This window comes from Mus pahari, chromosome 8 (assembly GCF_900095145.1).
Source record: "Mus pahari chromosome 8, PAHARI_EIJ_v1.1, whole genome shotgun sequence".
Taxonomy (NCBI): domain Eukaryota; kingdom Metazoa; phylum Chordata; class Mammalia; order Rodentia; family Muridae; genus Mus; species Mus pahari.
The window spans coordinates 92,014,785-92,028,390 of record NC_034597.1 but is presented as its reverse complement, the minus strand read 5'-3'; the positions used below and the strand labels follow the sequence as shown (position 1 = coordinate 92,028,390).

The 13,606-nt window shown below is 43.6% G+C and overlaps 1 protein-coding gene and 1 non-coding gene across 3 annotated transcripts in view; one reads left to right on the top strand and one right to left on the bottom strand.

The window, feature by feature from the left end:
* Positions 1-13,606, bottom strand: part of Slain1 (SLAIN motif family member 1) — a 52,709-nt gene that overhangs the window by 24,161 nt on the left and 14,942 nt on the right. The gene's annotated exons all lie outside the window — the stretch shown is intronic.
* Trnam-cau lies at positions 11,533-11,606 on the top strand. The gene has a single exon. It is a non-coding gene; the product is annotated as a tRNA-Met (tRNA).

The window sequence follows — 13,606 nt, the reverse complement described above, 5'->3', positions numbered from 1 at the left end:
TCACTATTTACAAATCCATCTAGAGCCATTCAGTATTTGCCAACAGATACAGAAAGCACTGAAGGTCAGTCTCCAGTGGTGACCGAGTCTTCCTCATAGAAACGCACAAGAGGTTCTCCTGCTCCCTCCCATGCTGGGAAGCCTGCTGCACCCGTATGCTTCCACCTGCCTTTGAAAAATCACTTCTCCCTTCACTTGAGCAGGCACCCACTATCACACTGTAGAGAACCGGATGCCACAGCCACTGAGATGAATAAAATATGGGGAACGCTCAACCTCCTTCCCACTCCAGTTTCTAAATAGCAGCTATAGCAGAAGAGACACAGGCAGGCAGGAACGTAAGGCCTTGCAGGAAGCACACACAGTGAGAAGCACAGTCAGAATGAGGCTCACACTTCGAGGAGAGTTTCCAACAGAAGGCATGATGTTTAAAAGGGCCCTTGGCAGCGGAGGAGCCTTTGTGTGGCAAAATGCCCTCCTGGGACGGAGAACACCAGCAGAGGTGCAGAGGCATGGAAGAGCAGCATCCAGCCTTGAGTGACAAGTGTTCATTTAGGCCTCAGCTGAGGGACATGCTGGTAGGACCGGGGAGTCACTGACATCACTGACTCGTATACTGTATCTGTACATGGTTGGATTCTGACAGACAGAGGCACAGTTAGATCTGTATCTAATGACAGCCACACAGATGAACTAAAGGCACACAGACTGATGGCCAGGAGGACAGCGAAGGAGGCTTCCCAGCAGATTTAGGAAGACATGGTCCTCACCAGAGATGCTCAGAACACATGGTCAGATGGGCACTATAAGCTATCACATGGGCTGAGGTGGAGACATCTACCACCCAGGGAACATGGGAGTGGAGAAAGAAGAACGCAGTCACACCACCCACTCAAACAAAGAGCACGAGACGCACACGCCAAAACCAAAGCTGAGCTCAGCTGAGATGGTGTAGGACAGGCCCATGTATTTGGCTTTAGCACTCAGGAGTGGAGAGCAGACACACACAGAAAAATACAAGCAGGTGCTGGATGAAGGGGGAAAACAGTCAAAAAGACAAGGGATTTAAGGGATGACTAATTAAGAATGGATATTTGGGGGGCTGGAGAGATGGCTCAGTGGTTAAGAGCACTGACTGCTCTTCCAGAGGTCCCGAGTTCAATTCCCAGCAACCACATGGTGGCTCACAACCATCTGTCATGGGATCTGATGATGCCCTCTTCTGGTGTGTCTGAAGACAGCTACAGTGTATTCATATAAATAAAATAAACAAATCTTTTTTAAAAAATGGATATTTGGAGTCAAGATTTTATAATCCAAGAACCTGAGAGGTAGAGGAATTATCGTGAATTCCATGGAAACTAATAGGGAAAAGTGGTAAGAGGTAAGGAAGAGATATGTGGAGAACCAGTCAAGGACCTGAGAAAGGCCACCTTGAAGGATGAAGAGGCTCAAAGAAAAGATGGGTATAAGACAAAAACACTATAAAGCAAGTCAAAGGAACAGTAGGGAATGGTCTGCATAGGAGCTATAGCCACGTCAGAGGGCTGTGGCAGAGAACTAGGGAAAAACCAGGACAACTCAGACCCTAGCGAATACAAATTACAAAGCAAGCCAGAGACACTAGTGCGAGAGATGGAGCAGATAGGAGGTGATGGAAAAAGTCTTTCCAGAGAGCTTGCTTACCAAAAGTGAGGAGATACATGGTTGGAACTGTGGGGTGGGGGTAGGGCTCAGGGATGAGGGAAGGGGTAGCGTGCAGGAGCAAGCGCATCTGTGTGCTCACAGAGACTGTGGGAGAAGGGGAGCATTGCAGAGGGAAGGAAGGCAAACCTGCTAACCAGAGGCAAGGCAGATAGGGAGGAGAAGGGGGCGCAGCCTCGGAACAGAGCCTTGGGAACCAGGAGATGAACGTGGGTCATAAGGACCTGTTATGTATAAACTAGAGAGTAATAACTATTGTAAGGAGGCAGAGGCGGGCATAAGGGTTTCTCCTAGCAAGGGTCTAGTTGTCAATGCTGGGGACTGAATCAAGGCCCTTGCATGCACTAAGCAAGCCGTCTGCGCTGACTACACCTAACCTAATGCACAGTAACAACAGTCTGGAATGACTGCCAAGGAAAATAAAAATCAACAACAACAACAACAACAACAACAGGGAAAAAACAGGTAACCATGGAAAAGTAAAGAGACTATTTAGAAAATGGGGTTTAGCACATCTCAATATTAATCTCAATAAGTAAGCATCAGTAAGACATCTGAAGATGTTATCAAGTGTCCGTCTTACGATTACCTTCAAGTTTTTTGTCTTATGGGCTCGGGTTTATATGGTTGATATTTGATGGACATGCTGTTAATGGGATTGTCAAAATCCATAAGAGAAACAAAATGAACGCAAGTGATGGGAGATAACCCTTCTATGACTTCAGGTAAAAATAAGGACAGTCACACAGTGGGCTAGAAGAGGGCTCCCTACCACAGATACAAACGGCCCGTGCGCCTTTTTTTTTTTTTTTTTTTAAAGAAAGCACCAACTAATAAATACTTCAGTTTTGCTGGCCCTGAGGTTGGAGTCATAGCTACTACTGAGAATTCAAGAACAGCCCAGAAAATATATACATAAACAAGGCTATGTGAAAGAGAAACTTCCCACGCACACAGTGAAAGTTCAATTGTAGCATATTCACAGGCTATGAAGTAGTCTTTTGATTTTCTTCAACCATTTAAAAATGCGAAAGGCACTCTTTGTTCATGGCCATACCCACCAAAGCCAAACACATCCAGTTTTGCTAACACCACAACTAGCACACTACCAGCTTTACGATATCATCAAAACCATGCACAGGGAGACCGTATTCCGCAAATCAGATCCTCAGAGTTACTGTGAGGGCTGACTCCACCCAGGAAGGCAGGTAGGCGAACTGCAGATCCTCACACTTGCCTCCATTTCTCCAAGCCCAGTCCCCCAGTCTCATCCATGGCTCTGCAGCAGAACACCTGTCATAGCCCCCGTAGCCGCCCCTTCCTCCTTGCCCCCATTTCCAGTGGACTGCACAGCTCTTACTCTACTAGCATCCACTGTGGCTCTCTCCCAGCTGGCAGAGAGAGAGAGCACCGGCAGCTCCCGCTCCCTGGGAACACACAGGCCACCTGTGGAAGAGAAGCTTGTAGGCTGACGACAGAGCTTCACACCTCCCACCATTTCTCCAAGCCCAGTCCCCAGTCTCAGCCCCAGCTCTCCAGCAGACCTTCCACTGGGCCCTCTCCTCACCCCCTGTCCCTGTTCCCAGGGGAGTAACTACCAGATCCCGCCAGCCTGCTTTCCTTAATCTAGTAAAGACCGCCACAGCTCCCAGTTTATCCCCACGTCTCAGGTCCCAGAACCACATTTTACCTGGAACCTGAAGTGCCCAGACATATCAGGACCCCAACATACAGCCACCACATTCTCCTAAAAACCAGAAAGGAAACAGAAACCAACAAACAAAACCCAACAAAGACAAGAGTAGATATAAGCACCTACAATCTCAATCTTGCCGATCCCAGACACCTAGATGCCATTGTAAAAACACAATGAGTGAACAGCACGTCTCTGTTAGAGCCCAGCAACCCCACCACAACAGGCTCTCAATAGTAAAGACCTTAAAAACACCCTTTATGAACATGACACAAGTGTTTAAAGAGGAAATGAATAAAGGCGTCCAAGGCCTGAAAGTGGAAATAAAATCAATAAGGAAATTCCAAGCTGAGGGAAATCTGGAAATAAAAGAATTAAGAGCTCAAACAGGAACCACAGAAGCAAGCGCCACTGACAGAAAATAAGAGATGAAAGAGAGAGTCTCAGACATTTTAACACACAATACAATGGCAAAAAAAAAAAAGTTAGATCTTAAAAACTCCTGGCACAGAACATCCAGAAAAATCTGGAACTATGAAAAGACCAGATCTAAAAATATTAGGGATAGAGAAAGGAGAAGGCCAGCCCAAAGGTCCAGGAAATATTCTTAACAGAAATATAGAAGATTTCACTAACCCAAAGAAGTAGATCCTGATCGAACTGTAAGAAGCACGCAGAACACCAGACAGACTGGGCCAGGAAAGAAAGTTGCTTCAGTACATAATCAACGCACTAAATGTACAGAACAAAGAAAGAATATTAAAAGCTGCAAGGGAAAAAGACCAAGTAATGTATGAAGGCAGACACATTAGAATTACACCTGACTTCCCAAGGGAGAACAAAAGCCAAAATGTCCTGAACAAACGTGCTGAAGATTCTGAGAGACCAACCACACTGGCAGCCCAGACCAGACTACTATAACCAGAACATGTTTCACTTACAACAGATGGCGAATATAAGTCATTTCATAATAAAACCCAAATTAAGCAATATCTATTTACAAATTCAGCCTTATTTAAGGTGCTAAAAGGTAAAGTCCAACCTAAAGAAATTAACTACATCCCAGGAAAGATTGAGAATAATCCCAGACTAGTAGCTTCACAAGAAGGGAAGCACATACACACACACACACACACACACACTCAATTATAATTTCTTAATTTCTGTCTTGACCCATTTTTTTTGTTCATTAGAGATCATCAGGTGTTCTGTTAAGTTGCTGATAATTATTTTCATAAAACAAAATTTAATAATTTTATTATTTTTAAAATTTTAATAATTCTTAAATTAATTAAAATAACTAATTAATTTCCTAATACAACATGCCCAGGCTTATGGGACACTATGAAAGCAGTTCTAAGAGGCAAGTTCATAGCGCCAAGCGCCTACTTGAAAAGCACGAGAAACCTCACACTAGTACTTAACAACACCTGAAAACACTAGAACCAAAGGAACGCCCAGGAGGGGTCAGCTGAACTAATAAAGCTCAGATGAAATCAATAATATACAAACAAAGGCAAGCATGCAGAGAATCAAACACAAAGAGTTCTCGGAGAAAATCAAGATAGACAAACTCTTATCCAAATTAACTAAAAGGCAGAGAGAGAATATCCAAATGAACGAAACCGAACATGAAAGGGCGCGGACATAACAGACACCAAGAAAATCAGCGAATCATAAGGGCAGACTTTAAACATCAGTACTCCATAAAATTGGAAAATCAAAAAGAAATGGATAATTTTCTCAATAGATACCACCTACCAAATGTAAGCCAAGATCAGATAAGCAATTTAAGCAAACTATAATCCCAAGTGCAACAGAATCAGTCATTAAAAGTCTCCCACCCAAAAGAGCCCAGGCCAGGTAGTTTTAGCACAGAATTCTACCAGACAAAGAAAAGTTAATGCCAATACTCCTTAAATTATTCCATAAAATAGAAACTGAAAGAACATTTCCTAATTCATCTTATGAAGCCACAGTTACTCTGATACCCAAAAACCACAAAGACCCAGCAAAGAGCTACAGATTAATTTTCCTTATGAGCAAAGATATATAAATACTCAATAAAGTACTTGAGAATCAAATCCAGGAACACATCAAAAAGATCAGAGGCCTTTATCAAATGGGATTCAACCTAGAGATGCCCAAATGATTCAACATATGTATATTGATAAATGTAACCCACTCTAAATACAAACTGAAAGACAAAGAACATACGATCATCTCAGTAGGTGCAGAGAAGGCGTTCAATAAAATTCAGTACATGATTAATATATCGGAGATATTAGGAATAAATATGAGGGACATGCAAGCTAATAGTCAACATCAACTGAAATGGAGGGAAACTCAAGGCAATTCCACTAACATCAGGTACAGGACAAGGCTGTCTACTCCTCCATAGCCATTTTGTACAGCACCTGAAGTCTTAGCTAGAGAGACAAGGCACCTGAAGGAGATCAAGGAGATACAAATTAGAAAGGGAAAAATCAAAATGTCATAATTTGCAGGTCACATGAGAATATACGACCCTAAGAATTCCATCAGGAAACACCTACAGCTGATAAACATCTTCAGCCAAGTAGCTGGGTACAAAATTACCTCACAAGAATTAGTAGCTTTCCTATATACAAAGATTTCTGAGATAGAAAAAAAAAATCCTTCAGAATAGCCTCAAATAATATAAAATATCTTGGTGTAACCCTAACCAAGCAAGTGTAAGATTTGTGTGATAAAAACTTCAAGACACTGAAGAAGGAAATTTAAAAAAAAAAAAAAAAAAAAAAAAAGATGTCAGAAGATAGAAAGATCTCCCATGCTTATAGATCCGTGGGATTAACATAATAAAAATGGCCATCTTGCTGAAAGCAATCTACAGATTCAATACAATCTCCATAAAAATTCCAATACAATTCTTCACAGATCTTGAAAGGACAATTTTCAGCTTCATATAGAAACACAATAAAAACCAGGATAGATAGAAAAGAAAAGAAAAGAAAAGAAAAGAAAAGAAAAGAAAAGAAAAGAAAAGAAAAGAAAAGAAAAGAAAAGAAAAACCAACCAACTGCAGGAAGTATTACCATCCCAATTACAGAGCTCTAGCAGCACACTGGCACTGTGTTGGAGCAAAGAAGACCCAGACATAAATCCACACACCTAGGGACGCCTGAGTTTTGATAATGAGGCCAGAAATACACACTGGAAAAAAAAGACAGTATCTTCAACAAATGGTGTTGGTCAAACTGAATGGCTGCATATAGCCCAGTGGTTCTCAACCTTCCTAACTCTGTGACTCTTAAATATATCTTGTGGTGACCCCAGCCATAAAAGTATTTTTGTTGCTACTTTGTAACAAATTTGCCGTTATGAATTGTAATGCAAATATTTTTGGAGACAGAAGTTTGCCAAAGGGGTTGTGACCCAGAGGTTGAGAAACACTGATGTAGAAGAACCAAATAGATCCATACTTATCACCTTGAACAAAACACTACTTCAAATAGATCAAAGATGTCAACATAAAACCAGACGTGCTGAATGCCATAGAAGATCAAGAGGGAAACAGCCTTGAACTCACTGGCAGAGGAAAGGTTTTCTGAACAGAAGGGTGTTTACCACAGGCACCAAGATCAACAACTAATAAATGGGGACCTTGTGAAACTGAGACAGTCCTGTAAGGCAAAGGACACCATCAATCAGACAAAGTGGAACAGAAAAAGATTCTTACCAACTACATAAGTGAGAGAGGGTTAATATCCAAAAGATATTAAAAACAAAACAAACCAAAAAGCCAACCAACCAAACAAACAAAAAACTGCAGGAAACTAGATAATCAAGAAAGCACGTGACTCAAGTATGTTCACTATGGAAACCAGCATGACAGTTCCTCAGGAAGATGGAACTCACTCTAACTCAAGACCTTGTTATACCACTCTTGGGCACAACCCCAAAGAGACAATTGCTCCACCATGTTCATTGCTGCTCTATTAGTGATGTGCAGAAATCAGAAAGGACCTAGACGTCCCAAACAGAAGAAAGCATGAATAAGGAAAATGTGGTACAATGGACTATATTACTCAGCCATTAAAAAAATAAAAAAATAAAAAAAGACACCACAAAAATTGCAGGGAAAGGGATGGAAGTAGAAAGACCATCGCAAGTGAAGTAGCCCAGACCCAGAAAGATAGATATTGTATGTGTTTACTTACACATGGATATTAGCTGTGAAACAGATGGTAACCATAGAACTATGAGGGTAGGGACAGAGTAAAGGACTTGACGGAACAGATAGATCTTGCTAGGAAAGGGAAATGGAATAGACAGATATGGATGGGGGGATGGGACAATCACCTGGGCAGTGGGAGGACAGAGGCGGCTGAGGAAGAGGACATGGGAAAGATAGCTAACATCAAGATGCACTTGAGGGGCAACATGGAAACCTAAGACAGTCGAACCTCCCATGCTGGCTACTGTTGTACCAATCTGACACAAGTCCTAAGTAAAGGGACCCTCAATTGAGAAAACACCTTAGCTGCAGGCCAGCCTGTAGTGCATTTTCTTAATTAGCAATTCAGGGCTGAGGGCCCAGTCCACTGTGGGTGGGGCCACCTCTGGGCTAGTGGTCCTGGGTTCTACAAGAAAGCAGGCTCAGCACAGGGTCCCCAGTGGGGGCAGGGGCTAGAGAAAGAATGAACGGAAGGGGCTGAAGGAGCTCGAAGCCCCATAGGAGGAACAACAATATGAACCAACCAGTACCCTCAGAGCTCCCAGGGACTAAACCACCAACCAAAGAGTACACATGATGGGACTCAAGGCTCCAGCTACATATGTAGCAGAGGATGGCCTTGTCAGACATCAATGGGAGGAGAGGTCCTGGGTCCTGAGAAGGCTCGATGCCCCAGTGAAGGGGAATGCCAGGGCCAGGAAGCAGGTGTGGGTGGGTTGGGGAATAGGGGGAGGGGGGATGGGATGGGGTTTTGGAGCGAAAATGAGGAAAGGGGATAAAATGGGGGTTTTGGAGCGAAAATGAGGAAAGGGGATAAAATTTGAAATGTAAATAAAGAAAATATCTAATGGAGAGAGAGAGAGAGAGAGAGAGAGAGAGAGAGAGAGAGAGAGAGAGAGAGAGAGAGAGAAGCTCAGCATGTCCTGAGAAGCAAGCCTTACAGTAAACAGCACCCTCTTGGCTTCTGCCTCAGCTCCTGTCTCCAGGTTCCTGCCCTGTTTTGAGTTCCTTTTCTGGTTTCCTTCAATGGTGGACTACAATGTGGAAGTGTAAGCCAAATAAACCCTTTCCTCTCCAACTTGCTTTTGTTTCACCACGGCAACAGAAACCCAAACTAAGGCACTTCCTTAAATATATACATGTATGAAGGCAAACTGAGTAAAATCATCAAACAGTGGGCAAGACAGAGACATACAGCACCGCACCCAGCGAGGGCGCATCTTTACTACCACCTTCCACAGCACGTTGTGACAAAGGTCAACGCCAGACTGAAAGGATGCAGGAATGAGAAGCGGACACCTGGGCGCCGGCTCCTTCCTACCACGGGCTCGTTTCTAGGCTTGAGCAACGACACAATGCCCTCAAGCTAGGGCGTTCTTGTTTGGAGAAAAAAAAAAAAAAAGCAAGTCTGTGGGAGTGAGCACGTGGTATATACAGCATGGAAGTATACCACGCTTATGATTCTCTCACTATAATGCACTTCCTAAGTGGGAAATTCCTGAGCGTCTACCCACAGTCTACATCCTGAGGAAAATGGGTGAGAACTAGGTAAAGCAGGGTGTCTTAGGAATTACCCTGTCTCCGCTTTTAAAATGAGAGCCTTCTTAAAATGATACGCACACATTTTATTTCACCCAGGCAATGGCACGGATGTGTCTGTTTCCTCAGATGTTCACATGTGTGAGCCTCTGGCAGTTTCTACAGTGGACACTGATCGGCTCAAAGTCCACCTCAGGGAAACGGATGCGGTTTGAGTAAGAATGGCCATGCTAGGCTCCTGTATTTGAATGCTTAGTCATCGGGCAATGGCACGACTTGAGAAGGACCGGGGATGTGGCCTTGCTGGAGTAGGTGTGGCCTTGTTAAAGGAAGTGTGTGACTGGGACCCTGCTTCGAGGTTTCAAAAGCTCCAGCCAGTCTCAGGGTCGCTCTCTTCCTGCTGCCTGGGAATCCAAATGTAGAACTCTCAGCTCCTCTTCCAGCACCATGTCTGCCTGCATGCGGCCATGCTGCCCGCCACAATGACAATAAAATAAACCAACTGTAAGCCAGGCTCAATTAAATGCTTTCTTTTGTAGGTGTTGCCATGGTCATGGTGTCTCTCTAAAACAATAGAAAACAATACAACAATGACTAAGACAGAAATCAATGTTCTAAATGCCATATTATAAAAAAATTAAAAAAAAAAAAAAGATGGTTTCCTCAAAACCATAGAGTCCAAGGTGACTCAAACAACATTGTTCGTGGTCACAGTCCTGGAAGGGAAAGGAAAGTAAGGCCAGGATTGTATCCTTTCAGCTCTTCTGTTTTATTCTTTCTGCAATGAGAAGTTGGGCCTCTACTCATGCCACACAGACAGGACCAACCACAAGGCCCTTACTAGCAGGGAGAGCCTAGTGTGAGAACAGTGAAAGCAGAAGAGGCATTACTACTAGCTCCTAATACTTTCAGATATTACAATCTTTTTACAAACACTTTTTATTATGCCACAAATTACTAGAACATTTACCTAGCTCACAGCATTTTGATCTATACCCATAAACCACTGGGTATCAGGCCTTTCATCTCTGTCTACAACCCTCTCCAGCACGAAGGCCCTTAGTGATCATGTTGTGCCTTTACAAGCCTCCACAAATGCTCACAGGCATACTCAAATGTCTGGACAACAAAAGAGTCTTAAAGCCAAGGTGAAGGTTGTCTTTTCTTGTTTTACTCGTGTAAACCGACCACACCGAATGAAACACCGGCTTCAATATGCCGGCTGTGTTGAGCCCCCTGGAGAGGCAGCACCTGGTCCGTGGCTTATCTGATCCACGCTTCTCCCCGCGGAACCCTAAGCAGCCTTAGTCTCGTCTTCACAGTACCCCATGACCTGATAAACAAATGGGGACTAGGGAGGTACAGAAAGTCCTACAACTATTTTGAGGGAGATGACCACAATGCACTTTCCTTAACATACAGGTGAAAGAGTTGGACCCAAGTGTAACGTGTCTCCATTCTGTACAGGGAGGCAACCCAAATAGCTAGTAAAGGGGTAGAGCTGTCTCAACCTTACGTAAACAGGGCTGTCAATGATTCTACCCAGGCTTCTCAAAGTATCACTAGAAATACCAAGAATTAACAAGTTCTTGTTAATTTGAAGCATGACACATCTGATTATCTAAAAATCACTATGATATGTGTGCAGGAAGATTTATGAGCCCAAGACATTATAACAACTCTGTATTCATATTGTGATAGTCTACAAAAATATGATTTACATGCCACCTTTAAAAAAAGTCTAATACAAGTTCATTTGCCTATACAACTAATATCTAGAGTAAATCAAAGAAAGTTGCTTGCTATACGAAGATTAAGCTTTATACATATTTGGGTTGAAAGTAACAATGAGCTCATAAAATATTTATTTAATGTGAGCTATAAAATTCCATCAAGTTTAATAAGCTTAAGGTATATTATTCAATAGCAAAACGACATTTCACAGGTATCTTAAGATTTTTATAGTTATTCTTAACATGAAATTCAGCAAATCAGGCGTTTCCTAGGTCCTAACGGTTAATGTAGCTGAGTGGTTGATGTTCCCAGTTATCACAGTTAAAATGTTAGCTCTTTTCTATGTCTCAGGCCCTAAGCATCCCCAAGGCCATGTTTGATCACCATGTCCTTCCAGATAACCACACAGAGCTATAGTTTAAAATAAAGACAGNGGGGGGGGGGGGCGTGGAATGCATGAAGGAGGTCTCTGACGGTAACGATTCAATGCTGAGCCACTGGGGAAGAAGGATCTAATCTCTTGTCATGGATCTGATGTGGCCACACAGGTAACAGACAGACACAAGGTAAGACATGCAGGCAGTCGGATAACAGCAACGACAAATCAACTGAAGACACTTCTGTCTCAAGGAGAAGTAGAGGTGGCTCCGTGGCTTAGTTGGCTATAGCGCCTGTCTCATAAACAGGAGATCCTGGGTTCAAATCCCAGTTGGGCCTGAGTAACACTTTGCCTGGCAGTGGTGGCGCACGACTTTAATCCCAGCACTCAGGAGGCAGAGGCAGGCAGATTTCTGAGTTCGAGGCCAGCCTGGTTTACAGAGTGAGTTCCAGGACAGTCAGGGCTATGACGACGACGAAGTAGTAGTAGTAGTAGTAGTAGGGCAATAATCTCACCATTGCAAAGAATGGAGTCCTTCCATTCGCAAAGGAAGGCTAGTTAGCTCAGATCACTTGTAAAGCATCTATAACATAAGATGGTCCATGGTGCCATGGGAAAGCACAGGAGCGGTCCCTAGCAGAAGAGATGGGGAGTTTTACAGTCCTTCATCCCCAGCGTCTCTGGGGCTAGCGGAGACAACACACATGCATTCTATTCCAGTGGTCTGTGAACCACTCATCCAAGAGATGAAGGCATACATTTGGAGTTTCCAGAAGGGAAAACGTTTGGACCTACTCATAGCTTATTATCATATCTGCATGGGAAATAGTAAAATACACCGAAAGAGTCAGAATGTGAGTCATTCTCTTTCCTCTTCTCACCTACAAGCGCTTCCTCTGCATTCTGACTGGAGACTGATAGAATTAGCCTACAAATATTAAACTGAAATGATAAGCACAGGCCTTAACCACCAGGTAAAGAACATTGTCAGACTGGCAGCCACTCAGGAGATCCTGGGTTAGAATCCCAGTTGGGCCTGAGTAATCAATGTCTTGTTTGATTTTATTTTACCTTCAAAAAAAAAGCTATTGTCTGACTTCTAATGACTTCTAACCTAATTCAGACACCATCCTGTAGCTTTCCTGAACAGTTATGTCCCGTCTTTGCTTTGAACTCCTAAGGGCTTCCCACCCATCTCAGGAGCCCTTAAGGCCTCTGAAAGCCCTGCATGAGTCACCAGGGTACTTAGAGCCACTCAGTTCAGGCTTTCTCCCTCTCATTTCCTACCAGCACACTAACCACAACCACTGTGCCCGGCCCATCAAGCTCACACTGCCCATGTGGGCCCCATGGCGAGGCCTTGCCCTGTGCTGTTCGGACACCTAGGGTAGCCCTTCCCCCACCCTGACCTGGGCCAGCTACTGAAGGCCCCACGGATTCTCACATCTCTTCTGACAAGTCACACCCTCAAAAGTACTCTGCAGCAATCCCTGAGGTTCGGGTTTTCTGTTAACATCATAGTGTTTGTTTTGTAAAAGTAAAGTTTAATGACATTCACGTGACTGGCCTGGGTCTGAGAGGAGGGCACAGGATGCAGTGCATATGTTGAGGTCAGAAGAAAACACGCAGGAACTGGGTCTCTCCACCACCTGAGTCTAGAACTGAACTCAACTCCTCAGGCACCTTTAACGCCTGTACCACCTCAGTGGCTCCGTTTACACTTGCTTTGAGGAAGAAGGAGAAATAGGGAGAGCTGTTAACTCCATCACCTGTTTCTTGGATGAGTCTGACGAAACGCAAAGGCCAGGCACTGACTCCTCTGGCTGGCAGCACGCAGCGCCATTCCTGCAGCTGGTACTATGTACCCTCACCATCTCCAGTCAAGCCCCACCACCTACTAAAGAGGAGAACCTAGACATTCTGAAGTATAACTGTACATTTCAGAAGCCCCAAGAATTGGGCGAGACTATCTACCACAACTAATTTTATTGTTTTATAATAAAAGCTAACCAGCCATAAGAGTGTATAAGCAGTAAAAGCCAATTAAGGGACCTGGAGCTAAAAACCATTACCGCAGCACAAGCCTGGGTTCAACTCCCACTGCATATACATACATGCACACATACATACACCCACAAACATGCACACCTCACACATACATATGCACACACATATACACAGAGACACACCACACACACCTATAGACATGCGCACACACACACATATACACAGAGACACACCACACACACCTATAGACATGCACACACACACACACACACACACACACACACACACATATATATATATATATATATATATATATATATATATATATATA